Source organism: Sylvia atricapilla, chromosome 5 (assembly GCF_009819655.1).
Source record: "Sylvia atricapilla isolate bSylAtr1 chromosome 5, bSylAtr1.pri, whole genome shotgun sequence".
Taxonomy (NCBI): domain Eukaryota; kingdom Metazoa; phylum Chordata; class Aves; order Passeriformes; family Sylviidae; genus Sylvia; species Sylvia atricapilla.
Window position 1 is genome coordinate 34343758 of NC_089144.1, and position 13201 is coordinate 34356958.

At 40.2% G+C, this 13201-nt stretch overlaps 1 long non-coding RNA gene across 1 annotated transcript; it reads left to right on the plus strand.

Moving 5' to 3' along the window:
- The first annotated feature begins 811 nt into the window (after window positions 1-811).
- On the plus strand, window positions 812-12885 carry LOC136361313 (uncharacterized). The gene is made up of 3 exons (XR_010743613.1): window positions 812-926; window positions 1166-1277; window positions 12475-12885. It is a non-coding gene; the product is annotated as an uncharacterized lncRNA (long non-coding RNA).
- Window positions 12886-13201: the final 316 nt, after the last annotated feature.

Below are 13201 nucleotides of genomic sequence, written 5' to 3' on the forward strand. Positions count from 1 at the left end.
CTGCATGCCTAAGGCATTTGCTGGGTATAGCACCATAGCTGCAGCCAATGTGGAAGTTTTTTTATAATCTGTCTTTCCAAGAGAGTTTAGAAGCATTTCCATTAATAAAGTACTATAAACACTTTTGTCTTTGCCATAAAATCTGAGGTAACAAAATAATGTTTCTCAGAGGTATAATGGGTGGTTAGCTGTGCACTGGGAGTGCTTTCCTCCAGCACAAACTCATACTCTGTTCTGATTAGGGATCCATTAGGAAACAACTGGATTTCAGGGACTCCAAGAATGAGACAATTGCCCCCCTCCTACCAAACCCCATTATCTTCAAGAGGGTTTCTATGTGCCCCACTCCTCTTCAGGCAAAGTGATTTTACAACACCCAGACTAGTGTTAACATAACACTGGTATTAGCAAGTGAAGCAAAAAGTACAAGTGAATACTATGTGTGCCCAGGATACTTGTACTCCAGTTGCCAGCCTGTGCTGTCATATCTTTACCACTGCATGAAGTATATTAATATTAACACAGGTAGCTCAAAAGTATGTCATATCCGCCTTGAGCAAATATTTATAGTCTGTGTAGACATACCCAGTTCAAAAGCCAAAAAAATGTGGAACAAATGTCTATAAAGGCAGTCTCTTGCTACTCTTTTTTTTCTCTTTTGCATATTAGCAAACTAAGCTTCCTTTGTGGAAATTCTTATTATAGTCCTGCTTAGAATAGACTGACAAGTGATGGGCTGAGTCATACAGGGTCCAATCTCCCTTATATGGCAGCAACTGAGGAGTCACTCTGTTGAAGTTCCCTGGCATAAAATTAGGCTAAATGGGATCAGAATTAGGCTCACAAGCTTGCACAAGGGTGTTATAGGTGCTGCTGGTGATACATGTATTTTGGAGTTAACCCTCATCTAATTCTTCACCATCAAGGTAACAATAACAGTTCTCAGAATTGAAGAGGAGCCCAAACCCACATAGAAGAGCGTACAACAAAATGATCTACACCCTGGGTTTTGCTTTAATGTAGGATGTATGAAAGTCTCTCAAACACACAATTGATATATGCAACCCATAATGGCAATAAGACTAAAAGCACAAGGAAGGGTTACAAGATAATCCCTGACATATTTTTACTGATGCCTTACACTCTTTTTATTCTGATCCTCTAGGCTGTCATACAACTATGAAAAACTACTGGGGGATTCCTTGTGATTTCTCTCAGAAGCTGGTTCATGAATCTTGTGATCAGACTGGCTTAGAAGACCAGTTGTTCCCTGACATGTAAGCAACATTATAACAGTATTAAATAGCAAATCATCTCATCTTCACACAATTCCTGATCATTTATAATTGCTTAATTGCTATGAGTTTTGTTGGCAAAAGCTGTACAAACCACTTTCCAGGGTGTATTCATTTCCAACCATTTTTATTGTGGTCCCTGCTGTTCTTCTTCATTATTTTTATCCTCTCTGGGCCATGCACCACTTTGCTGAATCCAATGTCTTTTCTTAAAAGCCAGTTTTCCTTGCTAAGTTGTTAATTTTTTTTCCTGCTGGCTTTGATGTCTTTCTTCAGTTTCTCAGTGCATCCTCAGAACTCCAATTCATTTCAGGCTTTTATTTCTGTTGATGACTACTCTTTAATTTACGACTACATATGCCAGCAATTTACAACTGTCTGATTTCCTTAATTTGAATTTTTCACACAATAATAAGAAAGACACTTAAGTCGATGTAGTGTTATCAACCTAAGGTGAAAAAAAAAGGGGGGGGGGGAAGGGAGGATACAAACCAACATCTTCAGTTGTTTTATGATTCTAAGTCTTTGTGCCATTTTTGGTCTTCTAATCTAATGGTAAGGACAAAGATATGCAAATTAGAAACAACAACAAAAATAACACTGAAGGAAAGTCCAGTGTATTTGAAAATACTAGTTGGTTTAGCAATAAGTCTAATATGCTCACATTTTTTCAAAAGAAATTTTAAATTTCAAGCCAAAATGGTCAAGGCCATTTGAAACTCATTTTCAAGAATTGTTTGAAGGTGAACCCTAGTCCAACCATGCAGCACTTGCACAGGGCAACTGTGGGAGGTCACAAAATGGGGAGAAATCATAATGAAGGGGAAGGAGGAAAAAAGAGTAGAAGGTGAGGAAGGGAGGAAAAAGACTTAACAGAATTGTCCCCTTGCTTGGTTAAGTGTCCCCCAGAATATAGTGTACATCCTACCTTTCCCTTTTAGCTCACTACATGGCACAAAATTACTCTGCTTTGTAGTTTTCCTTTAAGAACTTGTTTGCCTGAAGTTAAACACCTTGTAAGGCTCTGATACACAGAATTATTCTCCTCAGAGCACAGGGATCAGGCTTATACTTAATGTTGATGTAAACCATAAAGGCAGTATTTTTAGTGTGTGGTTAAAACAAAGAATGGAGAATTTAGCATCCCTAAATTCACAAAGAGAAAACCGGAACATACTTCTAAGGGAAAAAACATGTCGGACACCATTCTCCTTGTCATGTTCATAAACCCATCATTTCTATGTGATTCCTTTTAAGTTCAAAGCACTGAGTTTTTTTAGTAAATGAGACAAGGGAGAAATGGAACTGAAAACGGTTTCCCTGAGGAGAACTATTCCCCAGTTCTTAAAAAGTTTCAACATTTCAGAACCTTAGAGAGATGAAAGTATTTTCTATTACATTTGAGCTTTTCTTCCTGGTATTTTTTATTATTATTACTGAATGTAATACAGCAAGAAGGAAACAAAGAGCCAACTCAGATCCATAAATGAGCTCTTGAGTTGGCTGACACCAGTCTTCTCTCAAAATGTTTTGAAAGGTTTCTCACCGTTTTCAGTGGTGTGGCATCATACTTCTTGCTGTCCTCACATTGGGCCACCATTCAAGTTTTTCAGGGCTTTGTAGGTGTTTTGTACTTGTTGTGTGGATTATGGAAGAAAATTCAGCACAAAAAAGACCTAAGAAGAGTAGTCTCAGTTATGCCCCAGATTTTTTTTTTTTTAATATGTTTCCATCTGAAATATCCTGAAAATGTTTATATATAGTGATAGACTCACAAATAGCAGGCAGGAAGGGAGCTTGGGAGGTCCTCTAATCCATCCTGTTACCTACAGCAGGATAGAGCATACCTATGCCACTTCCCACAAATGCTTCTCCAGCTTGCTCTTAGAGATCTGCTTCCTAGGACATGTATCCTAATACTTCATTTTCCTTACCATTAAAAACCTTCACTAATGCTCAAACTGTGTGATGCATGTGCACTATCCCCCTTAGCACATTTTTTCTGGTCTTATCCAACATGTACACAGAGGTCAGACAATTTCCTGTCCTCTCCCTGGCAGGCCTCAATGTGTCTGGAAAAAAACCACATTTGAAAGTTGACATCATGTCACTCCTCCCTCTTCATTTCTCCACAGAAAATAACCTGCCTTTCTTCAGAGTCTGTGCCCTCATTATTTCTTGAGCATTGATCATTCTTGTTGCTCATCTCATGAAAATCTACCATTAATTCTGCCTTTTCTGAAGTGGGGTACCCCAAAATGGACTTCTGTACGGATGAGAAAAAAGATTCCACCCTTGTCAAACCCTTCCTCTCCAACTCAACATGGAATATCAATACAGAAACTCTTCAGCAGCCACAGCAGAAACATATAGTATTTAAAGATCTATTAAGCTCAAGTTTCAGGAAATTGCAATTTGGCCTCATTGTGCCATTTCTAAGCATCAAGAGGCATTAAGACTAGTAGCAGATACACTAGTGTAAGTGAATACCCACCCAGAGGGAAGAAAAGTTGTAGGCGCTGTTGGATCCAGACGTTCCCCTAAATGCCATGTAAGGGCCTCCATGGTAGTGTCCCACCACTAAAGGTCGTTTGCCTTCCTCACACACACACACCCCCACAACCCCCCCCCCGCCCCCCCCCCCCCCCCCCCCCAAAAAAAAAAAAAGGCAGAAAATCTGAAATAGGAGGGAAAAAGTGCTGACCCACTCTAACTCAGTTGGTGTTGGTACAAAATGATGCTTGGATAGCAGGGTTCTATCTTCATTATTTCCATCTTTTACAAATATCAATCCACAATCCACACAATTAGTACAAAATTTTCTGGAGACTAACTTTCAGAGTTAATCTCCAGAGAGACTGGTCAGTATCTTTATAACAGTGAATCTTGTTCTGTGGGCTTCTCTTGTGCAGCGTTTAGGATTCCATTCAAGAGCAGTTCCCCTTTGTCTGCTGCCTTCATAAATAATGGATGTATCTTGCATTAGAAATTAGCAAAGATTGTTAAGCTTCCTTTTTTGGCATGTGCAAGATCTGGTAGCTTTTGAAATATTGATAAATTTGTGCAATTTGGTGTACCTATTATGTTTTTAAGAAAGAATTTTTTTAAAAAAGACAAAAGAGGAAAATTATAGTAGATCTAAAAAGCAGATATCTTACTCTCATAAACATCAGAAAATGTGATCCTACCATCTTTAAATCTGTGAAAAAATAGTTGCATACTAACTTCTGTAATATTCTTTTAAGAAGACTCTACAGAGATTGCTGTAGGTTTCAAAGCAATTATGGCAGGAGGTCACAAAAAGCCTTCAGGAAATGCTGCCAAGGTACTGTACCATCTAAAAGGAAGAACACAGTGCTGGAAACTTTTCAAATCTGATTGAGGGTAGATAAAGGAAGACAAATTTTTAAAGTCCTCTTTACTCATTTCACTGATTTTATTTTTAATGTAATACTTTACAATGACATCTTTTATCTGAAAACACATGTTTAGCCTGGATATCTCTTTTAGGAAAAAATCCCACGGATAATTCACTGCATGTTTTGGTGGGAACCATCTTTATCAAAACTAGTGACTTCTGTTTTTCATTTTGTTTGCATGCTACAGAGTTTAACTGTCTAAGCAGCAACATAGTGCTCGTTGTTGTGGTTCTCTGTGTGCAACAAAGTCCTATTTCCAGCTCTCTAGCCCATCCCTTCCGCATATTCCACAGACAGGACTTGTAAGTACAGCTTATTACAGGGATGAGTTAACCAGTAATTTCATTGTGCTTCGTGGCTAGGGTCCCAAAATGCAGTCTGCCTAGCCAAAAAAGGGTGGGCAAAAATTGAAAGGCTGCATTAAATAGCCATAAAAGTTACAGGGTCCGATAATACACACAGTTATGGCAAAATCATTGTTTTTATGCTGTGGACAACTTGCCAGTATCCAGAGCTGCAGGAGAGAAGAACAGGAATAAAGGCCTGAAATAACCTAGCTAATGAAAATTGCAGGCAATATGGTACAGAGCAACTTGGTGCCAAGGCATTTGAATGGTTTGCTCTGAAGTCAGCCAGGATGGCTGGTGCCACATTAGTGCTAATATGCCCTTCTGGACATGTTGATTCCTTCAGGACCACACAGTTGGGGCCTTTTGTCCATGTTCCACATTGCACGGATGCTCAGAGCCGGTTGAGAAGCACAGTGTAGTTGTGCTCAGGGCTCTGCAGGAGTCAGCTCAGCTCCAGCTGGACTTAGTACCTCAAACTTAGTGCCAGACTTGCTAAACTGAAGCTGGCTTTGTGCAAAACCACATTGGGCCATGGGGTGCTTGGACACCCAAGTTGCCTCTGTTCAGAGCAAGCTTCATTCTGGTAGGATTAAGTAGTTCAGTGTACAGAATGTGCAAAATTTACTGAGCTTCTTCGGTGGCAAACTTACTTGAGATATGGTATAGCTAACTACTATAGCTATCAAACTACTACTAACACTAACCAAAACACTGAGCCTGGTCAGATCCAAACTGCCTCTGTAATCATAATATGATTTATCCTGCATGTCAGTAAGCAGTCAATAGCTGCCAGCTAACTCAACTGTTTCCCAGACTTTAGCTCCTAGCCCACACTACTCTGTGAAAACAAGGCTAGAGTTTCTGTCCTTACTTTCACCAATTGAGGGAACCGCAGGGTGAGGAACTCATAACTCATGAAATAGAACTGAAAAAAATTATGGTTTAGCAGACAAAAAGCAGAAACAACAGGTGTTTCCACAGGGACAGAAATATTCAACTTTCATGACCACGCAGGGATACCACAAAAATTATCAAGAAAAGAAAGTTATTTGAAAATCAGAAGGGAGGGAACAGGTACCCTATTCCTAAATGGATTAAGTAAAGCATGACTGACTAGAATAAAATGTGCCTTTTTAAATTACCCATTTAGCAGCACTAGGGAATGTGAAGAGAGCAAGAGAGATGGACCACATTGTTTTCTTTTGACTCTAAGACAGGCTGTTTGGACTGGAAGAGGATCAGAACTTGCAAAAAGCTCTTCACTCTTCTACGATTCATCAGGTTACACATATGTATCCAAAAGTGGCTTAGCCTCTCCCCACATCATTGATATGTTATAGAAGGACAGTGGAAAAGTATGATAATATTTACAATTTTCTTCTCTTTCACTTTTGTGAAATTCACAAAATTCACCTTCCTTTTTGAGTTGTCATTTGATTCCTCTCTTCTTCCACCTTTCCTGTGAAGAAATGTTAAACAATCCACAGAAGTATTTCAAACCATAGAAACAGGGACACCAATTCAAGGAACATCAGCCTAGCTCAGGCTCTAGCAGTGGGCAGCAGTAAATGCCTAGAAAAGAATTAGGAACAGAGCAAGTGCATCATGTTGCTTCCAGAAAATCTACCGAGCACACAACAATTTGGGGTTCAGAGGACTCCTGAACCAGACATGGTGATTTTGCATTTGGATTTGCAATGGATTCACCTTTCATTAAGTTGTCTAGTCACTCTGGAACCCATGCTAATTTTACTCATCTGCAGTATTTTGTGGTGGGTGGGGTCACACCTTCAGCAGTCTCTCCTCCATGTTGTTACTTAAGGTTCTTGGCTTTAATATATGAAGAAGGTATTTCAGGAAATATTTCAAGAATTGACAAATGAAGGCTGATCTTTGACCTTGAGGTGGAGACAGATATGATTCTCCTTCAGAAGAGCAGACAAATGTATCTCTGCCTTTACAGAAACAAAAAACCCACCATAACTAAACCCAACAGTAGCATGTCTTTTAACAGTGAAAGTACTTGAATCCAGTTTCAGGTGCAAACTTTTCATCACGCACAGTTGAATCCATTAGACAAGTTGTCAAGAAGTAATCTAAACTTGGCTGCATAGTTGGACTGTGCAGATATATTGCTTTTCGATAAGTATTGAACTGAATTTATGCTGCAGTATGGCTGGACAGACTCACTCCCATAGACTTTCATAATCAGTATTTCCTGTTCTCCACCATTCTTTCTTTCTAAAGGACACAGCTCCCTGTGCCATTCCTCATACTGTTCAGAGGAATTCAGAACAGAAGTGGGAATTCTGTTGTATACTGAGAAAAACAAATCCTTTGTGCCTTAAGGTAATGGAGCATATCTAAAATAATACAGTACAAGCTTTAAGCTCAGCAAGGAAAATTCTTTTACCACTAGCTTATTGACAGAAAACGAAGCTGAAAATTTTGGCCAAGCATACTTCTGTATTTTCTTTAGGCCTGATTGTTGTGTTCAAACAAAGGCCTTCTCTTTTCTACTTAATATAAATGCTCCTTGTTTAAATCCAGAGTTCATAACTTCAATTTTTTTCCTAGGGAAATTGTTCTATTGGTGTTACTAATGCTGCTGAGAAGACAAAAAAAAAAAAAAAAGTTTTCTAAAGCATTTAGGATTCTGTACTATATTAATATCAACTGAAACAGGGGAAACACTAAAGCACTGAGCTGGTTTTGGACAGCCTATCTGGCAATAGCCACGGCTGTCTGCTGGCATACCCAGTTTTACCTGACATCATCCAGGAATTGCTACAGAATGAGGTGCTAAGATTTGAACAGAAAGCTCTGGCAAAGAGATGGAAGTCCAGGACACCCACAGGGATATCACCTGATTTTATGTAGGTGGATGAGATTATGTTGGGTCAAAGGCAGACAGGAAGAAGGGAAGACCAGGGAGAATTTTCCCATGGAATCTGTACAGTAATCTGGAAGAGGGAAAGGAAGGCCTTCAACAAAATGCTAGAAGAGAAGGTGGAAGGAGCAGAAAGAGAAATCAGTATGATGGCAGGCATTCAATATGATATGATCTTGCATGGAACTAACTAGGATCAAAAAGTGGCTGGAAGCAATCAAAAATCCTTTATAAATTCAAAAATGTTTTCTCTGAAGATCTGGGTCAAGAAATACAATAATAAATGAAAGGGTCAAAGACTCATACTTTTGACCTTGCACTGGTATGTACAAGTGTCTTCCCCTATACAAAAGTCCATCTCTCCAGTGCATTGCTGTTTGCTGCAGCAAACGGCAATACACTGGTTAATAGATTCTGGTTTTGCAGCTCAAGGAGGGCAAGATCTGCTTTCTGTTTCCTTCCAAGGACATGAAAGCTTCAGAAGCAGTGGGATGGTGAACAGCACGGGTATAAGCAGGAGAGGGAACAGAATGGCTCCATACATTACTAGCCCAGCAAGCAGGATTTTGCAGGAGCAGAGTGGGCGATCAGACCATAGGGCTGTTGTTCCAAGGACTGCCTGCTTCTCGGCAAGACAACAAGAGGTGGGAGCTGCAAGCAGGCACAGGGCCATAGCTGTCCAGAGGGACAATCAGAACATCCCATGTGTCTGTGTACAAGAGAAAATGCCTTCAATTGTCACACCCCCAAGTATCCCACCTGGGTTCCTGCACCCTCAGCTTGAGTGGTTAAAGATTTTGCACCGACGAACAGCCGCAGGTTGCTCTTCAGCCACTACGTCATGCTGTGCTGTTTGCTCTAAACTTACATTCAAAACAGAGATGGACTTTTGAACTGCAGGCCCCTGGGGAGACAGAGCTATGCACCATTACTAAATTTAGATGCTTCTGAAGTGGAAAATGGTAAAATGTTTTGCGAATAGCTAACTTTTCAGGATGTAACACATAAGAGTTGTTCCACGCAGCCTGGCTGTCACAAACAGATGATTGGAAAACAGGCAATCATTAATCTCTTTCTGGAAAGACATACTGACATACATTCCTGAACTGTTCACACATTACTTCAGATATATCCAGAAAGAAAGGCCGGATTTTTTTGTCCCGGCTCCAGTTGCACTGAGCATTTCATACTGGCACTTCTGCCTAGGAATTGCTGCTCCCTGAGGCATTATTTCAACCCTCTGCAGAAACAGATGAGTCTACATAAACACTCCTGCATTTCTTTACAATTTCTTGAAGGGGTATTTTATGCTATGTTGTGATTTTTTTTTCTTTTTTAAAGCTATATAGGTATTATCAAAATTGATAATTGACTATGTCAGATAATTTTTTATTTGTGGCATTTATCACCTTCAGTTCAGTTCAGAGCATTTAATTATATTTTGAATATGACTTTTCTGTACAATCTTCAAAGTCATCATTCCAACAGCCAAATATTTATTATTTCCTAATATTGGAATACCCAGGTTTAATTAGGGTGCCTTACTATATGTATCTTGTTGTGGCTTGTTTATAAAGACCTGTAAGAAATCTGGCTCTGGATTTTTCGCGTTTTCTGTGAGAGCTCCTTCACTGCATTGCATCACAACATCTGCTTCATGTAAACTTGTTGAAGGTCACTGGGACTCAGCATAGCAAGCAGTAACTAGGGGTTAGTTTGGCCAGTGGCAGCGGGCGTTCCTCTGCAGAGCCTTTCTGACAAGGACTCCAGTCACTACAAGTGATCTGTGTATTACCATGGATATTCAAAACAGTAAATCCAAATTACTCTTGGGATCTACGAACTGGAATACATAAAGAGGAACAGAAAAGGCCCAAAGCTATGCTTCTTCCTTTTAGTTTTCATTCATTAACAATAGAGAAGTCAGACACAATGAAATAAAATGTGTGTATCTAGACCAGATTGCTTTACTATTTAGATAACAGAGTTATTTAATAACAAGATATAAAATCCTATAAAAAATAGCATTTTGCCTCTCTCATGCGGATTGATGGTTCTAAGTAAAACTTGGATAATACAGCTGCATGAATTATGAGACAATATAATCTAAGATGAAATGTAACTATGTTGCAACACTATCTCTTAGCTTAAGTTGCACAGCAGGACAAGGGTTTCCTAAGCCAAATTTGATAACCACCTGAGAGGTTCTTTCTTTTTTTAGTTGCCTAGTTACAGAGTTTGTAAGTATCTATTACAAGGTTAGTCCATTTGTGAGGCATCCTAAATATGTTCCATCTGAAACTACAGCCTTGGCAATGTATCAGAGACCCAAAGGTTTCTTACAGTAGTCTCTGATATGCATCAGGTTCCAACAAAACCTACAGATTAAGATAATTTTTGGCATACAAAAAGGTCCAGGCTAGGTCCAGACAGACAAAGACATAGTGTTTCTCCATGAGTTAGTCATTAAGCTTTGTGATTCAATCCTCTTGATATCTGTAATATGCAAAACAAAACTACATTTCCCTCATTTCTATAAAGAATTTTAAAATCTACAAATAAAAGAGTTATACAGCAGAGTTAAGGACTATTATCCTAAGTAACTCAATTGCTGTATCGCAAATCAATCTATCTATCTATCTATCTATCTATCTATCTATCTATCTATCTATCTTCTATGATTCATAGATTTCCTCTCTCTTTACTAGTACTTTATATGGGGTTTGAAAACATTTGTTTGAAAACATTTTCAATATTTTCTGCTGATATGGTCCAGAATTTGAAAGATTCCCATTTTGGGACTCTGGTTTAGAGCCTGAATTGCCCTGACACCTGCTCCTCTCCTGATGGTCACAAAGGTAACCTTGGAGCTGGTGGAATCATCAACTGGTGCAGTAACACCTTCTGCGGCTGCAAATAGTCTGTGTTCAGCACAATGGCCTGCCCGATGGTGCTCCAGGTGACCTGAAAGCCACATGTGCAGGGGGCAGAACCAGGCAGACCAAGGGCTATCTGGGAAGCTGGGACCAGACCAGTCCCAGCAGGCAGCTGTTGAAGCTGCCTAAAAGTGATCTCTTTCCTTTGAAAAAAATGAAGGGAAAGAAGGTCCTGAATAAACATCAGTCAAACCAAGTTCTGAGAAGCAGACTCTGACCAAAACAGAGGTGTAATGTAATAAACTCTTCCTCTACTATAACCTTTGTTGAGAAAAACCACCAGTTATTTCCACTGTAAACTTCAACAAGAGTCAGGTGTCAATTGGCCATCACTGATTATTCATCCTGATCTTGGTAATTTATGAGACAGCTCTGCAAAAGCCCAGGTCAGGTCTAGAGGAAGTGTGGCCTCTTCAGGGGGGACTGTGCCCACTTGTAGGCATAATGCTAACTCGCAGTTTTCTCTTATTGTATGCCTTTAAACTATAATTTAGATACCATATTGCTCTTCTGTTTTTCCTCAAGCCAAGCTTTGACCTCTGTCTTCCCTGCCTGCATTTTGCTAGATAATTAGCAACTGCATGAACTATACTGATGGGATGAAGGTGAACATGAAGAACTGGGAGCAAAGATTAAGGCCCCATTCTTTCACCTTAGAAACAGCAGTTTGTTTCAGAAGAGCCCATAAGAGTTGCCATGGCTCTCATGGATTGTTTTTGTGCTTTGGGTTCCACTGCGTGGTGACTTACATAGAGCTTCTTTTAATTTCCTGACATTTTCACTGATGGGACTAAACTGTGAATTCTTAGATCCTTGAACTTTGCTCCTATTTTGTGGCTTGAGCTCATTTTATTGACTGATAATGATTTTATACTAAGAGAATTGTTTCTCATTAGCAGTCCAGTAGCTGCTGAAGGTCTGTGCCTAGCATAGATTACTTACTCCAGCACAGCCAGGTACTTAAATTGACAGAGCATTTTAGCTGTTTCAAATGAAGGCTGTTTTACTGAACTACTTTCCATTAATTTTCACTGCTCTCTGACAGCTGCTGCATCAGAGTTTCCTTGCTGTAATTAGTTACTGCAAATTTGTATATATGAGCAGTGTTTAAATATGAAAGGTAGCTGACACTGGTGGTCTTCGTACTGGTGCTGCCAGAGTGATTAACTCAGTAGGAAAATGAGCAGGGAGGAGTATGGAAGACTCACAGAAGTGAACTCCTGCAATATGAAATGCCATGTGATTATACTGACCCAGAGCCATGCAGCAATCATGTGCTGTGCAATGCCTCCCAGGTGAGTAATGCTGTGGTCCACCACAGCTCCCTCACTCTCTCCTGGCCCCCTCTGTCCCAAGGCTAACTTTGCTGCCATACACAGTCCAGTATACCACTATTGCAATGAGAAATTGACCTGAAGTGCCAGTTGCAGAGTAAGGCCACGGAGAAGTGAGGCTGCCAGGCCAGTTTAGCCTTTAGAGCTCTCCCTATTGACACACCTCCAGTGCACAAGTCATCATTATCAGCAAGTGGCCAGCTTTTCCACTGGCAGTGACACCTTAACCAGGTCTCACCATTTCTTTTAGGCACTCATTTGTGGCTCCACAAGGCTCCCCCAGCAGTTCAGCGAAACTCTGTGTGGCTGCTCTGTGACTACCAGATTGAACAACCAACACGGACTAACAGGAGTTCTCCTTGATTTCCCAACACAATTCACTGTGTCCCTCAACAACAGCTTCACCAGCACCAGTCATATAGCAGTGCAGAGGAGGGAGAAGGCAGGAAGACAGAAGAGCTGCAATTTAATTAAAGCCATAGCTGACAGCAAAGAAAACATCTGTGGAGCCACCATGTCCACACTGACTCCAGAACGGCTGAACCTCCCCTGGTACTTGTTTCTCCCTGCAAAATACTTGACAGAGCCTAGAAAACCTCCTCAGGCTGAACATCTAACTTTGAGATGGTTAAAGTCAGATTAAAAAAAACAATCCAAAACATCTCTGAGACGCTGGTATGAAGATACCACATCCTGGCATCTTGTTTGCTAACCAGGTTATCAGATGCTTCGTTTCTGATCATGCATTTCTCTTGGTGCCCCCTCACTGCCTGCTTTTTTTTCCCTCTACCCTTTCAAAATGTATTTTGACCTTTTCATTTGCTCTTTCTTCTATTGTACTTTTTTTCTTCTTTCTCTCATGTTTTTCCTCTTCTCTTTTTTCTCTCCCCGGTTTCAGCTTTACATTTCCGTACTTTGTTTTCAGAGTGCTGCTGCCTCCTGGGTTGTCACAGTAACACCTCCTAATTAGCCGGTGT